This window comes from Monodon monoceros, unplaced genomic scaffold (assembly GCF_005190385.1).
Source record: "Monodon monoceros isolate NGI ecotype Baffin Bay Population unplaced genomic scaffold, NGI_Narwhal_1 Super_Scaffold_3, whole genome shotgun sequence".
Classification (NCBI taxonomy): Eukaryota; Metazoa; Chordata; class Mammalia; order Artiodactyla; family Monodontidae; genus Monodon; species Monodon monoceros.
This window is the reverse complement of record NW_021703780.1, coordinates 49816591-49831324: the sequence shown is the minus strand read 5'-3', so window position 1 is coordinate 49831324 and position 14734 is coordinate 49816591. Positions and strand designations below refer to the sequence as shown.

The 14734-nt window shown below is 41.4% G+C and overlaps 1 protein-coding gene across 4 annotated transcripts in view; it reads left to right on the top strand.

Annotated features, from left to right (window-relative positions):
- GADL1 (glutamate decarboxylase like 1) overlaps positions 1-14734 on the top strand; it is a 578596-nt gene that overhangs the window by 336457 nt on the left and 227405 nt on the right. The window lies entirely within an intron of this gene.

Here is a 14734-nt window from a genome sequence, read left to right as displayed (position 1 = left end):
AGGGACTTCCCTGGTGGTCCAGTGGTAAAGAATCCACCTTCCAATGCAGGGGGCGCAGGTTCAATCCCTGGTCAGGAAACTGAGATCCCACATGCCACAACTACTGAGCTCATGGGCCTCAACTAGAGAGCCCTTGTGCTTCAAACTACAGAGCCCATGCACCCTGAAGCCCTAGAGCTACAACTAGAGAGAGAGAAAAAAAAATCCTCATTCCACAACTAGAGAGAAGCCCATGCTCCGTAATGAAGAGCCTGTGCCACAGCGAAGAGCCTGTGCCACAACAAAAGATCCTGCACACCTCAACGAAGACTCTGCGTGCCACAGCTAAGACCCGAGGCAGCCAAAAAAAATAAAGGAAAAAAAAAAAAGAATGTATGTGAAGAACAACAAAGCAATAATACAAAAACAGTCTGTACAGTGGTTTTCATTGTCTTGATGCATTTTTCAGACCTCAATTTATTTTTTAACTTTCTGAACCCATTCTCACAGGTGTCTCATTATTTCATTTATTTATGATAATGATATCCCTTAATGTGTACCTTCCTTTTAAAATTTGAACTTATTAGATGGCTCCCTGTAGGGAAACATTGGTTTTCTTACATGATTTAGTCCTTTATAACTATTTAAAAATTTTTGCATAATCCAAATCTCTTTTTATTTTAGAATTGCTTATCCCTCTTAAAAACTGTATATGTCTTTAGATTTATGTCATATGGTAGATTATTGTGGTGACCTCCTCTTTGTTCATGCCTCCCTATAGCCACTCCCTAGGATAGTCATTCCCCACACACAGGCTTGGTCATGTGGCTTGCTTTGGCCAATGGAACAGTAGCAAATGTGACTCAGGTACACACTTATACACTGGGGCTTGCCTATTTCTTAGGGGAAACATGGCAGAAACAAATGGACTTAGGTCTAAGACAAGCTTGAGTGATTTATCATATATAAACTTCAGTTTCTTCCCCTATAAAATAGGGATAATTATAGTTCCTACCTTGCAGGATTGTTAGGATTAGAAATGCTATATGTAAAACACTAGGACGATGCCTGGTTTGAGTCAGTACTCAAGAAATGTTGGTTACTCTCCTCCTACATAGAGAAGGACTATTTTTTTCAGAGGTAATTGGTAACCAGAGCCTCCAAGTGGACAGGCTCAGGGTAAGAGTCTGAGAGCTCAGCAAATGCACTTAGTTCAGTTCAGGCCAGATTCTGGAAGACTCTAAGGAGACACAATCAAGAATCTAGAATAAAAGATTTCGAAACATGAGTGAGGACTCTTCTAGGGTGAACTGGCAGTGGAGGTCAGATCCTGAACATAGCGAAGTTTCTGAGGCAGTGGACTCTGATGTTACATCAGGAATCGCGCAGGTCCGACAGGTGGGGAAGAGCCTGTCTTGCTACCTTCTGGAGCTGGAAGGGTGCGGGCAAGTCATTGCACAGCCTCCTTCATCTTAGACTCAGTATTCTGTGACCACCTACTTCATCTCAGCCTGAGCTGGAGAATGGAAAATTGTTATAATCAAATTCCTGCCCTCTCTCTATCAGGTAGTGGCTTAAGCAATAAGGGCATTTAATCATCTCACCCAAAATGTAATACAAAGCAGACAGCTTTAGGTTTTATGTAGTGGCTCTGAAATGTTATTGAGGATCCACTTTCTTTCTAAGTGTATATATATTTTTTCTGACAGTCTGGACATGCTAGGGATGTGTGTGTGTGTGTGTGTGTGTGTATTTGTTTTTTGTTTGTTTGTTTTGTCACCTTTTGGCCACAGGTGGCTGTTGCAGCCCCAGGCATCAGGTACTCACACCAGCATCCACAGGAAGAGGGAATCAGCAGGGACATTTTTTTTCTATCATGAAGCTCTGTCTTTATATTCAGTAAAGGCAATTGGAACCCCCTAGAATCTAGGGCCTAGACCAATCATTAGTAACCAAGATTGAGATCACCAGGAATGGTTTAGACCAATCAGGATTCATCCCCTGGGACGGAGGCCCACTGTCCCTGAAATGAATGTAATCTCCATTTGCACCCTGTATCAGTTAAGATCCCAACAAGAAATAGGTGACATGTTCAAATAAGGACAATTCTAGGAGGGTGAATTTACAAAAGGACTAATTATAAAGATGTAGCCAGGGTTTAGGGGAACCACAAGGGATAGTATAAAAACACAGGTCATACAAATCCTAGGCCAATGGCACAAGGTGAAAGAGATTTCTGTAGTCAGACACCTTGAGAAATGCAGTGACCTTTTATGAAGGAACAACCTCTGAAGGTGACCTGTCAAGTCTGGAGAATAAACACCCTGATGGCACCACCTTCCTTTGTTCTCCTGTTTGGACTTCTGACTGATAAAACACAGCCGAAACCCAAAAGGGAGCCAATGTCCCTACTGCATGTTGACCCTCCACGTCTAAAGCACAGGATTTCTCTGGCTTGCTTGCCTTACCAGTGAGAAATCCCAGCACCGTGGTGTTATAGGAGCCTCTCCCCTTCCTTAAACCTCCAGTAAACCTTTGCTATATTGCATGAGAGGCTAGAGGAAACATCAAGAAAAAGGACGTATTGACCACTCCTGGGTCAGTTTGAAACACAAGGGGAAAGACTTGTGGAAATAAGAAAAGAGAGAGAATTAGAAGTGATATGAGGAAGAGAGATGCGTGATTTCCTTCTCAATGGGAATATAATGTTGGATAGAATTTTATGCAAATCTCAAACGACAGGAGGCCCTGTTAATAACATATTGTATTTAACTTAGCCTGTTCAAGAGTTTATAATTTCAACATGCAATTATTAAAACATTATTAATGAGCTATTTTACATTTTTTCCCAATCAGTCTTTGAAATCTAGCACACATTTTATGTTTCCAGCACTTCTCACTTCTGGTCAGCCACATTTCAGCTGCTCAAAGTCACATGTAGCCTGTGGCTACCGCAGTGGACAGTACAACCCTACTCCTTTACCTGCTGTAGAGACTTTCCTTCACTTTCAGTGATGTAGAAACTCTCTGTTATATTTTAAAACCCAAATGTGTGAGCTCTGTGGTTGGGGGAAGGGAGGACAGGGGTGTGCTCCTGGCCCAAGGCAGTAAGGGGGGCACATGTACTGAAGCATTTTCTTTTAATTGAGAGAGAATGGACATATAATATTATATTAGTTTCAGGTGTAGAGCATAATGATTCAATATTTGTGTATATTGCAAAGTGATCATAATAATCCAGTCAACATTTGTCACCACATATGGTTAAAAAATTTTTTTTTTTTATGACGAGAACTTTCTAGATCCACCCTGCTAGCCACCCCCAAATGTGCAATACAGTATTATTGTAGTCATCTCAGGCAGCCACCAATCTATTTTCTATATTCATGAGCTTGGTATTTTTTGTTTATTTGTTTGTTTTTTAAGATTCCACATATAAGTGAGATCATACGGTATTTATCTTTCTCTGTCTGACTTATTTCACTAAGCACAATGCCCTTAAGGTCCATCCATGTTGTCACATGGCAAGATTGCATTCTTTTTTATGGCTGAGTACTATTCCATGGTGTATATATACCACATCACCTTTATCCATTTTTCCCTTGATGAAGCATTTTTTTTTCCTCATTATTTCAAGGTAATGGTAGACAAACGTTCATGTAGATTAATATTATTACTTTTTAAAATGTCACCATTCACTAATGTTAAATATTTTGATTAGCACATTACTTAATTTACCCCTTATAACTGACTGAGCATTGCTTACCAGATAATGATGGAATCAGATCCAGTAATTTACCCGTAAGGACATGGTTCAGAAAAATGTGAAAGGCCTGTTCTTAAACATAAGCAAGATGTAAGTCGTGATGGATATTATAAAGCAGACAAGTTTATCAGTCAGGGTCCTGGTGAGAAACCAATACCACCTCCGTCTGCACTGGAACAACTGAGTTTTTACTAGAAGGATTGCTCTCTATGGTGCCAGCAGGCATTAGGGAAGCAGTGAAGGATGGAGTAGTGGATCCTTTGTCATCCTTGACCTGCCTGAAGAGGCAAAGTGGGGAGAGCAGTTACTGGAACTCAGAGAGACTAGCTGCTTGGAAGGGGCCATGTGGCAGGAGCCACGTGGGTCATCAGTGGGGAGACACAACCAACCTGTAGCGAACCAGTGAGGAGGGAGCACAGGAAACTCACACTCCCCCTCACCCAATCTCCTGCCAAAGCCCCTCATTGGCTGAATCCAACTGTATACCAGAAGGCGGGGAAGCCCAGTGGGATCCAGGTCAGCCTCCTGGGCATAGAGCAGGGTGGGGGAGTGGGGAGAGAGGATATGGGAAGATGAATGAAAATGTACAGCATGGTAAGACAGGTCAATCTTTGGTGACAAGGCAGGGTCACCCCAGCTGCTATGAATCTCTTTCACCGGACTTTCTCTCCTGGAGGCAACGCTTTCACGTAATTGATGCCATATGACTGTTCATACTAGGAATTTGTCAGGATCACAGTCTTGTCTTGAATCTTTTATTTACTTCCTCTTGAACACATCCGAGATTGTGTGAGGTTTTTTAATGATTTTTACTACTTGCAAACACAGGAGAAGAGATAAACAAAAGGGAAAAAATCCCAAAGCTTCAAAATTACACTGCAAAGTTTGACAAGAAGTGTTCCGAGGTGTAGAATGCATTACAGATTTGGCCTCTTTACTTGTTTTCCTCAGCAGATTAGTCTTGCTCTCCTCAGATCTTAAATTCCCTACGGCCAACATTTTTTGGAAAAAAGGTACTAACTCCCCACAATTTCCTTTGCTTTCCAGAAATTTCTGTATCAATTATCTTTTGCATGGCTTACAGTAACAGTCACAAATGCAAATGCATATAAAGGCCTGATAGGAATTTAAATAAACTGGGCTGGGTGGAGACTGTGACACTTGTTACAAGCCAGGCACTAAGTGTTTTACATATGTCAGCTCCTTGCTCACCACAGTTCTATGGGGCAGCAGAATTATTAACCTTATTTCTCAGATGAGGAAACTGAGACACAGGGCAGTTAGTTCATAGACTACCTTTCCTGTATAAAGGGAGCAATGGGTACTCATTGTAAACATGCAGGAATCTGGGTCATGACCCTATATTTTTTTAAGAGCTTGAAATCTGAATTTAATGTGAAGTCTCTCAGTTAAGAAAAAAACCTAGCGACTATTTAGAAATGTTAAAAACACTAGGCAACACAAGGAAAGCACCTCTGTGGGCCAGCGATGGCTTCAGACAGCCTGTTTGCAACCTCAGGTCAATGATTCTAGAAGCCTCGTTAAGCCAGCAAAACTCAAATGTTTTTAATCCAAAATACAGAGAACCCTGGTAAATTAATACGAATCCACTGTGGTTGGGGCAGAGTAGAAGCTGACCCACTAGACCACCCCCTTTCCTCAGCAGGAGAAGCCAGGTCTCAAGGTAAGTTAACTAAAAGTTGCCCAGAAAAAACCCTAGCAAACAAGGAGCCTCATTTGCATTGCACACAGGAGGCCAGACACCTGGCCTCTCCTTTTCCATTACCCTTCATTACATAGAGTTGCCAGGGGGAATCTAATTTCACCTCCAATCATTTTTTCCATTACTTTTATTTAGGAAAATAAATAACCATCCCTTTACTGAGTACTGAAGCTGAAATTGTGGAACCACTACCCAATTGGAAGAAAATGTTTGGTTTGCTGTGCCCATTTACATTCTTACAGTTCTTGTTTTTTTAAAATGTCAGGTTTGAAACGAACATATACAGGGACAGCTGTGCTATAAATTCACCAAAAAATGACCTCATGTCCCTGAAACTTAGTTCCTACATAATCACAGGTATCTCTTTTCAAAGTTTCTTTGCCCCCAAAGAAAACACCAGTAGCAATTAAATGACTAATTTGGGTGAGAGTAGTTTGAGAGTCAAGGGTTTTTAAGAGTGAAAGTTGTTTTTAGAATTGTCACAATTAGCTCTAATTGGCAGCCCTTCCTTTTTGTGGACTCTTGTGAGGCCCCCTCAAGACCTTGTGGCCATCTTGACCCTCCCATGTGTGGGCAGAGCTGGGAATGAGGCACAGCCAGCCTGTTGGCCAATCCTACAGAACAATGATTCTAGAAGTGTGGTCCTTGTGCCCACTTGCACCAGAATCATCTGGGAAGAGGAGGGACTTGCTTAAAATGCAGATTTTCGGGACTTCCCTGGTGGTCCAGTGGGTAAGACTCCGTGCTCCCAATACAGGGGGCTCGAGTTTGATCCCTGGTCGGGGAACTAGATCCCACATGCTGCAACTAAAGAGTTCGCATGCTGCAACTAAGAAGCCCGCACGCCGCAACAAAGATCCTGCATGCCGCAACTAAGACCCAGCACAGCCAAAGTAAAAAAATAAATATTGGAAAAGTAAAAAAACAAAATGTAGAATTTCAAGCTCTGACCTTAGACCAAGACCAACTCCATCATAATCTCTGGAGTCTCAGCAGTGGAATTTGGCATTTTAACAAGCTACCCCAGGTGATTTGTGGGCAAACTGTAAGAATTACTATGGCAGACGGTGTGGGAAAAACAATAAATGTTCACATTCTTGTGCGTGTGGACCAAGAATGTTGCCTGCCATGTCAGTAAACAAAGGATGTTGGGGCCATCAAGCCAGCAGCCTCTGCAGCTGCCCCCGACTGTGCATCCTGAGGGAACTCAGGGTGGAGAAAAACAGGATACTGGCCCTGGATAGCTAAGGTGCATATCAGAGGAGTGATTTCAGTGAGCCCATATTCTTGCATCTTCCCACACACAGAAAAGCATTAAATTCCTTAACTTGAGATGCCTGGTATTCTTTAATTAACAGTAAGCTTTTGATGTTCCAACTACCTGGTTTTTGTTGCAAAACCCCTTGTATATCCTGGCTCCTCCCTTACCTCTTCGGAGCTGTCCCTCAGAGCTGTCTAAGAGGCTGCATCCCAGGATTAAGTCCTCAGCAAGTCCACCAAATGAAATATGTCTCAGCTTTTAGGTTGTGCTTTTTTTTTCAGTCCGCATGCATTTCTTATGTGTTAGACACGACTGTAAATGTGTTCCATAGGCCAACTCATTTACTCCCCAGCAGTCCTCCTGTGGAGTAGGCGCTATCATCCTCACTAACCAGAAGGGGCATAGAGACCCTTCATAAGTTTTCCAAGATCACACAGCTGGTTAGAGGCAGAGATGAGAGCTGGATACAGGCACTTTGGTTCAGAGGCCACTCTTTCCACTGTCACTCCATGGCCTTTCTCACACGGTGGCCCCAGGGTGCTGGTTTTAAATGCAGGTTATGGGCCTGTCTCCCAGATATTCTGATTTGGTGGGTCCTGGGGGAATGCCACCCATCTGCTGGGGCATAACAAGTCTCGGGGGGATGTGAGGTTTTCCAGAGACATTCCCTCAAGTCACCTTCCCTTCCATGACACCTGTGAAACCAGACGGCCTGTGGTTCCTCCCTCAGTCCCAGATGATGGCCTCACTGGAGCACGATCCAGAGCCCCGTCCGCTGCACTGCACCAGTGTCTTCACCAGGTCCTTCCCGCTCCCTGAAAATATTCTCAAGTCCTGCCCCCCAACTCGCCTCCCCACCCCGAAGTCTGAAAAGCAAGACAAAGCTGAAACGCCACCACCACAGGCCACATCATGCCTCTGACTCTCTCCTCATCTTTAACATCAAGCTTTTTGAATTAATAGTTCACCTTGGCCATCTCTACTTCCACGAACCCTCGGGTCGCTCCTCAGCCCACTGCATTCTGGCTCTGGCCACCACCACCCCTTGAAGTGGCTCTGAGTGGTGGCCTCTGCATCACTCTGTCCCATGTGCATCTCTTCTGGCCTGGCTTCTGCGAGCACGTCAGGGTGACCATCCCAACACCCCCCTTGATCTTGCTTCTGTTGTCTAGACTTTACTTTCCTGCTTCTCCAACTGTCTTTTCTCTCTCCTGTTGCTGCATCCTTTCCTCTGTTTGCTTCTTACATTTGGGGCTTCCTGAGGTTCTTTCCTGGCCTTTCTTTTCTCCTCTTTCTGGCAATGTCAGCCTTGCACGTGGCTTCATCCACCATCCATGAAATCTATGTCCTAGTATCTCCTTCTCATTCTCTTGGACTTGGAATCTCTAGTACCCTATTTTAAAGCATCATTTGGAGGCCCCACAGTTCTTTCAAATTTATCCCAAACAATTCATTATTGATGCATCTTCCCCAAACACGATTTTAGTACTTTATTCGTTTTTTTACTTTCTGTTGATAGGTTCATCATCTACCCAGTCTCCCTAGGCAGAAAGCTGAGGCAGTTCTCTCTCTCCCACCCCCACTTTTTTTTTTTAAACATCTTTATTGGAGTGTAATTGTTTTACAATGGTGTGTTAGTTTCTGCTTTATAACAAAGTGAATCAGCTATACATATACTTATATCCCCATATCTCATCCCTCTTGCATCTCCCTCCCACCCTCCCTATCCCACCCCTCTAGGTGGCCACAAAGCACTGAGCTGATCTCCCTGTGCTGTGCGGCTGCTTCCCACTAGCTATTTGTTTTACATTTGGTAGTGTACATATGCCCATGCCACTCTCTCACTTCATCCCAGCTTACCCTTCCCCCTCCCTGTGTCCTCAAGGCCATTCTCTACATCTGCGTCATTATTCCTGTCCTACCCCTAGGTTCTTCATAATCATTTTTTTTTTTTTAGATTCCATATATATGTGTTAGCATACGGTATTTGTTTTTCTCTTTCTGACTTACTTCACTCTGTATGACAGACTCTGGGTCCATCCACCTCACTACAAATAACTCAATTTCGTTTCTTTTTATGGCTGAGTAATATTCCATTGTATATATGTGCCACATCTTCTTTATCCATTCAGCTGCCGATGGACAATTAGGTTGATTCCATGTCATGGCTATTGTAAATACAGCTGCAGTGAACATTGTGGTACATGACTCCTTTTGAGTTATGGTTTTCTCGGGGTATATGCCCAGTAGTGGGATTGCTGGGTCATATGGTAGTTCTATTTTTAGTTTTTTAAGGAACCTCCTTACTGTTTTCCATAGTGGTTGTATCAATTTACATTCCCACCAACAGTGCAAGAGGGTTCCCTTTTCTCCACACCCTCTCCAGCATTTATTGTTCCTAGATTTTTTGAATGATGGCCATTCTGACTGGTGTGAGGTGAAACATCACTGTAGTTTGGATTTGCATTTCTCTAATGATTAGTGATGTTGAGAATTCTTTCATGTGTTTGTTGGCTGTCTGTATACCTTCCTTGGAGAAATGTCTATTTAGGTCTTCTGCCCATTCTTGGGTTGTTTGTTTTTTTGATATTGAGCTGCATGAGCTGCTTGTAAATTTTGGAGATAATCCTTTGTCAGTTGCTCCATTCACAAATATTTTCTCCCATTCTGAGGGTTGTCTTTTTATCTTGTTTATGGTTTCCTTTGCTGTGCAAAAGCTTTGAAATTTCATTAGGTCCCATTTGTTTATTTTTGTTTCCATTTTTCTAGGAGGTGGTCAAAAAGGATCTTGCTGTGATTTATGTAATAGAGTGTTCTGCCTGTGTTTTCCTCTAAGAGTTTTATAGTGTCTGGCCTTACATTTAGGTCTTTAATCTATTTTGAGTTTATTTTTGTGTATGGTGTTAGGGAGTGTTCTGATTTCATTCTTTTACACTTTTCCCAGCACCACTTATTGAAGAGGCTGTCTTTTCTCCACTGTATGTTCTTGCCTCCTTTGTCAAAAATAAGGTGACCATATGTGCGTGGGTTTATCTCTGGGCTTTCTATCCTGTTCAGTTGATCTGTATTTCTGTTTTTGTGCCAGTACCATACTGTCTTGATTACTATAGCTTTGTGGTATAGTCTGAAGTCCGGGCACCTGATTCCTCCAGCTCCGTTTTGCTTTCTCAAGATTGCTTTGGCTCTTTGGGGTCTTTTGTGTTTCCATACAAATTGTGAAATTTTTTGTTCTAGTTCTGTGAAAAATGCCATTGCTAGTTTGATAGGGATTGCATTGAAACTGTAGTTTGCTTTGGGGAGTATAGTCATTTTCACAATGTTGATTCTTCCAATCCAAGAACATGCTATATCTCTCCATCTGTTTGTATCATATTTAATTTCTTCCATCAGTGTCTTACAGCTTTCTACATACAGGTCTTTTGTCTCCTTAGGTAGGTTTATTCCTAGATATTTTATTCTTTTTGTTGCAGTGGTAAATGGGAGTGTTTCCTTAAATTCTCTTTCAGATTTTTCATCATTGGTGTATAGGAATGAAAGAGATTTCTGTACATTAACTTTGTATCCTGCTACTTTACCAAATTCATTGATTAGCTATAGTAGTTTTCTGGTGGCATCTTTAGGATTCTCTATGTATAGTATCATGTCATCTGCAAACAGTGACAGCTTTACTTCTTCTTTTCTGATTTGGATTCCTTTTATTTCTTTTTCTTCTCTGATTGCTGTGGCTAAAACTTCCAAAACTATGTTGAATAATAGTGGTGAGAGTGGGCAACCTTGTCTTGTTCCTGATCTTAGCGGAAATGGTTTCAGTTTTTCACCATTGAGAACGATGTTGGCTGTGGGTTTGTCATATATGGCCTTTATTATGTTGAGGTAAGTTCCCTCTGTGCCTACTTTCTGGAGGGTTTTTATCATAAATGGGTGTTGAATTTTGTCTAACGCTTTTTCTGCAGCTATTGAGATGATCATATGGTTTTTATCCTTCAGTTTGTTAATATGGTGTATCACATTGATTGATTTATGTATATCGAGGAATCCTTGCATTCCTGGATAAACCCCACTTGGTCGTGGTGTATGATCCTTTTAATGTGCTGTTGGATTCTGTTTGCTAGTATTTTGTTGAGGATTTTTGCATCTATGTTCATCAGTGATATTGGCCTGTAGTTTTCTTTCTTTGTGACATCTATGTCTGGTTTTGTTATCAGGGTGATGGTGGCCTCATAGAATGTGTTTGGGAGTGTTCCTCCCTCTGCTATATTTGGGAAGAGTTTGAGAAGGATAGGTGTTAGCTCTTCTCTAAATGTTTGATAGAATTTGCCTGTGAAGCCATCTGGTCCTGGGCTTTTGTTTGTTGGAAGATTTTTAATCACACTTTCAATTTTAGTGCTTGTGATTGGTCTGATTATATTTTCTGTTTCTTCCTGGTTCAGTCTCGGTAGGTTGTGCTTTTTTAAGAATGTGTCCATTTCTTCCAGGTTGTCCATTTTATTGGCATATAGTTGCTTGTAGTAACCTCTCATGATCCTCTGTATTTCTGCAGTGTCAGTTGTTACTTCTCCTTTTTCATTTCTAATTCTATTGAATTGACTCTTCTCCCTTTTTTTCTTGATGAGTCTGGCTAATGGTTTATCAATTTTGTTTATCTTCTGAAAGAAGCAGCTTTTAGTTTTATTGATCTTTGCTATCATTTCCTTCATTTTTTTAAAATATATTTCTGATCTGATCTTTATGATTTCTTTCCTTCTGCTAACTTTGGGGGTTTTTTTGTTCTTCTTTCTCTAATTGATTTAGGTATAAGGTTAGGTTGTTTATTTGAGGTGTTTCTTTTTTCTCGAGGTAGGATTGTATTGCTATAAACTTCCCTCTTAGAACTGCTTTTGCTGCATCCCATAGGTTTTGGGTCGTTGTGTTTTCATTGTCATTTGTTCTACGTATTTTTTGATTTCCTCTTTGATTTCTTCAGTGATTTCTTGGTTATTAAGTAGTGTATGTTTTAGCCTCCATGTAGTTGTATTTTTTACATATTTTTTTCCTGCAATTGATATCTAGTCTCATAGCAGTGTGATCAGAATAGAAACTAGATATGATTTCAGTCTTCTTAAATTTACCAAGGCTTGATTTGTGACCCAAAATACTATCTATCCTGGAGAATGTTCCATGAGCACTTGAGAAGAAAGTGTATTCTGTTGTTTTGGATGGAATGTCCTATAAATATCAATAAAGTCCATCTTGTTTAATGTGTCATTTAAAGCTTCTGTTTCCTTATTTATTTTCATTTTGGATGATCTGTCCATTGGTGAAAGTGGAGTGTTAAAGTCCCCTACTATGATTGTGTTACTGCCAATTTCCCCTTTTATGGCTGTTAGCATTTGCCTTATGTATTGAGGTGCTCCTTGTTGAGTGCATAAATGTTTACAATTGTTGTATCTTCTTCTTGGATTGATCCCTTGATCATTATGTAGTGTCCTTGTTTGTCTCTTGTAATAGTCTTTATTTTAAAGTCTATTTTGTCTGATATGAGAATTGGTATTCCAGCTTTCTTTTGATTTCCATTTGCATGGAATATCTTTTTCCATCCCCTCACTTTCAGTCTGTATGTGTCCCTAGGTCTGAAATGGGTCTCTTGTAGACAGCATATATACCGGTCTTGTTTTTGTATCCATTCAGCTAGTCTGTGTCTTTTGGTTGGAGCATTTAATCCATTTACATTTAAGGTAATTATCGATATGTATGTTCCTATTATCATTTTCTTAATTGTTTTGGGTTTGTTATTGTACATCCTTTTCTTCTCTTGTGTTTCCCACTTAGAGAAGTTCCTTTAGCATTTGTGGTAAAGCTGGTTTGCTGGTGCTGAATTCTCTTAGCTTTTGCTTGTCTGTAAAGGTTTAAATTTCTCCGTCGTATCTGAATGAGATCCTTGCTGGGTGGAGAAATCTTGGTTGTAGTTTCTTCCCTCTCATCACTTTAAAGATGTCCTGCTACTCCCTTCTGGCTTGCAGAGTTTCTGCTGAAAGATCAGCTCTAACCTTATGGGGATTCCCTTATATGTTTTTTGTTGTTTTTCCCCTGTTGCTTTTAATATTTTTTCTTTTTATTTAGTTTTGATAGTTTGAGTAATATGTGTCTTGGTGTGTTTCTCCTTGGATTTATCCTATATGGGACTCTCTGCAGTTCCTGGACTTGATTGACTATGTCCTTTCCCCGATTAGGGAAGTTTTCCACTATAATCTGTTTAAATATTTTCTCATTCCCTTTCTTTTTCTCTTCTTCTTCTGGGACCCCTATAGTTTGAATGTTGTTACGTTGAACGTTGTCTCAGAGGTCTCTGTGACTGTCCTCAATTCTTTTCATTCTTTTTTCTTTATTCTGTGCTGCGGTAGTTATTTCCACTATTTTATCTTCCAGGTCACTTATCTTTTCTTCTGCCTCAGTTATTCTGCTATTGATTCCTTCTAGAGAATTTTTAATTTCATTTATTGTGTTGTTCATCATTGTTTGTTTGCTCTTTAGTTCTTCTAGGTCCTTGTTAAACATTTCTTGTTTTTTGTCCATTCTTTTTCCAAGGTGTTGGATCATTACTATCATTATTCTGAATTCTTTTTCAGGTAGACTGCCTGTTTCCTCTTCATTTGTTTGGTCTGGTGCATATTTACCTTGCTCCTTCATCTGCTGTGTGTTTCTCTGTCTTCTCATTTTGCTTAACTTGCTGTGTTTGGGGTCTCCTTTTCGCAGGCTGCAGGTTCGTACTTTCCATTGTTTTTGGTGTCTGCCCCCAGTGGCTAAGGTTGGTTCAGTGGGTTGTGTAGGCTTCCTGGTGGAGGGGACTGGTCCCTGTGTTCTGGTGGATAAGGCTGGATCTTGTTTTTCTGGTGAGCAGGACAGCATCCGGTGGAATGTTTTGGGCTGTCTTTGACCTTATTAAGATTTTAGGCAGCCTCTCTGCTAATGGGAGGGGTTGTGTTCCTGTGTTGCTAGTTGTTTTGCATAGGGTGTTCTGCAATGTAGCTTGCTGGTTGTTCAGTGGAAATGGGTCTTAGTGTTGGCATGGAGATCTCTGGGAGAGATTTTGCCATTTGATATTACGTGGAGCCCGGAGGTCTCTGGTGGACCAGTGTCCTGAACTCGGCTCTCCCACCTCTGAGGCACAGGCCTGACACCCACCCAGAGCACCACAACCCTGTCAGCCTCACGGCTCAGAAGAAAAGGGAGAAAAAAAGAAAGAAAAAAGTAAAATAAAATAAAGTTCTTAAAATAAAAAATAATATTAAAAAAATTTTTTAAGTAATAAAATAAAGATAGAACAGAGCAACCAAACTAAAAAACAAATCCTCTAATGATAACAAGTGCTAAAAACTATACTAAAAAAAAAAAAATGGACAGAGAGAACCCTAGGACAAATGCAAATGGTAAAAGCAAAGCTATACAGGCAAAATTACCCAAAGAAGCATACACATACACACTCACAAAAAGAGAAAAAGGAAAAATATATATATTGTTGCTCCCAAAGTCCACCACCTCAATCTTGGGATGATTCATTGTCTACTCAGGTATTCCACAGATGCAGGGTACATCAAGTTGATTGTGGAGTTTTAATCCACTGCTCCTGAGGCTTCTGGGAGAGATTTCCCTTTCTCTTCTTTGTTTGCACAGCTCCTGGGGCTTAGCTTTGGATTTGGCCCCGCCTCTGCGTATAGGTCGCCTGAGGGCGGCTGTTCTTTGCTCAGACAGGACGGGGTTAAAGGAGCAGCTGATTGGGGGCTCTGGCTCACTCAGGCCGGGGGGAGGGAGGTGAGCCTGCGATGGCAGAGGGTGGCGTGACGTTGCAATAGCCTGAGGCACGCTGTGCTTTCTCCCGAGTAAATTGTCCCTGGGTCATGGGACCCTGGCAGTGGCGGGCAGCACAGGCTCCCAGGAGGGGAGGTGTGGATAGTGACCTGTGCTTCCACACAGGCTTCTTGGTGGCGGCAGCAGCATCCTTCGCGTCCCACGCCCATCTCTGTTGTCC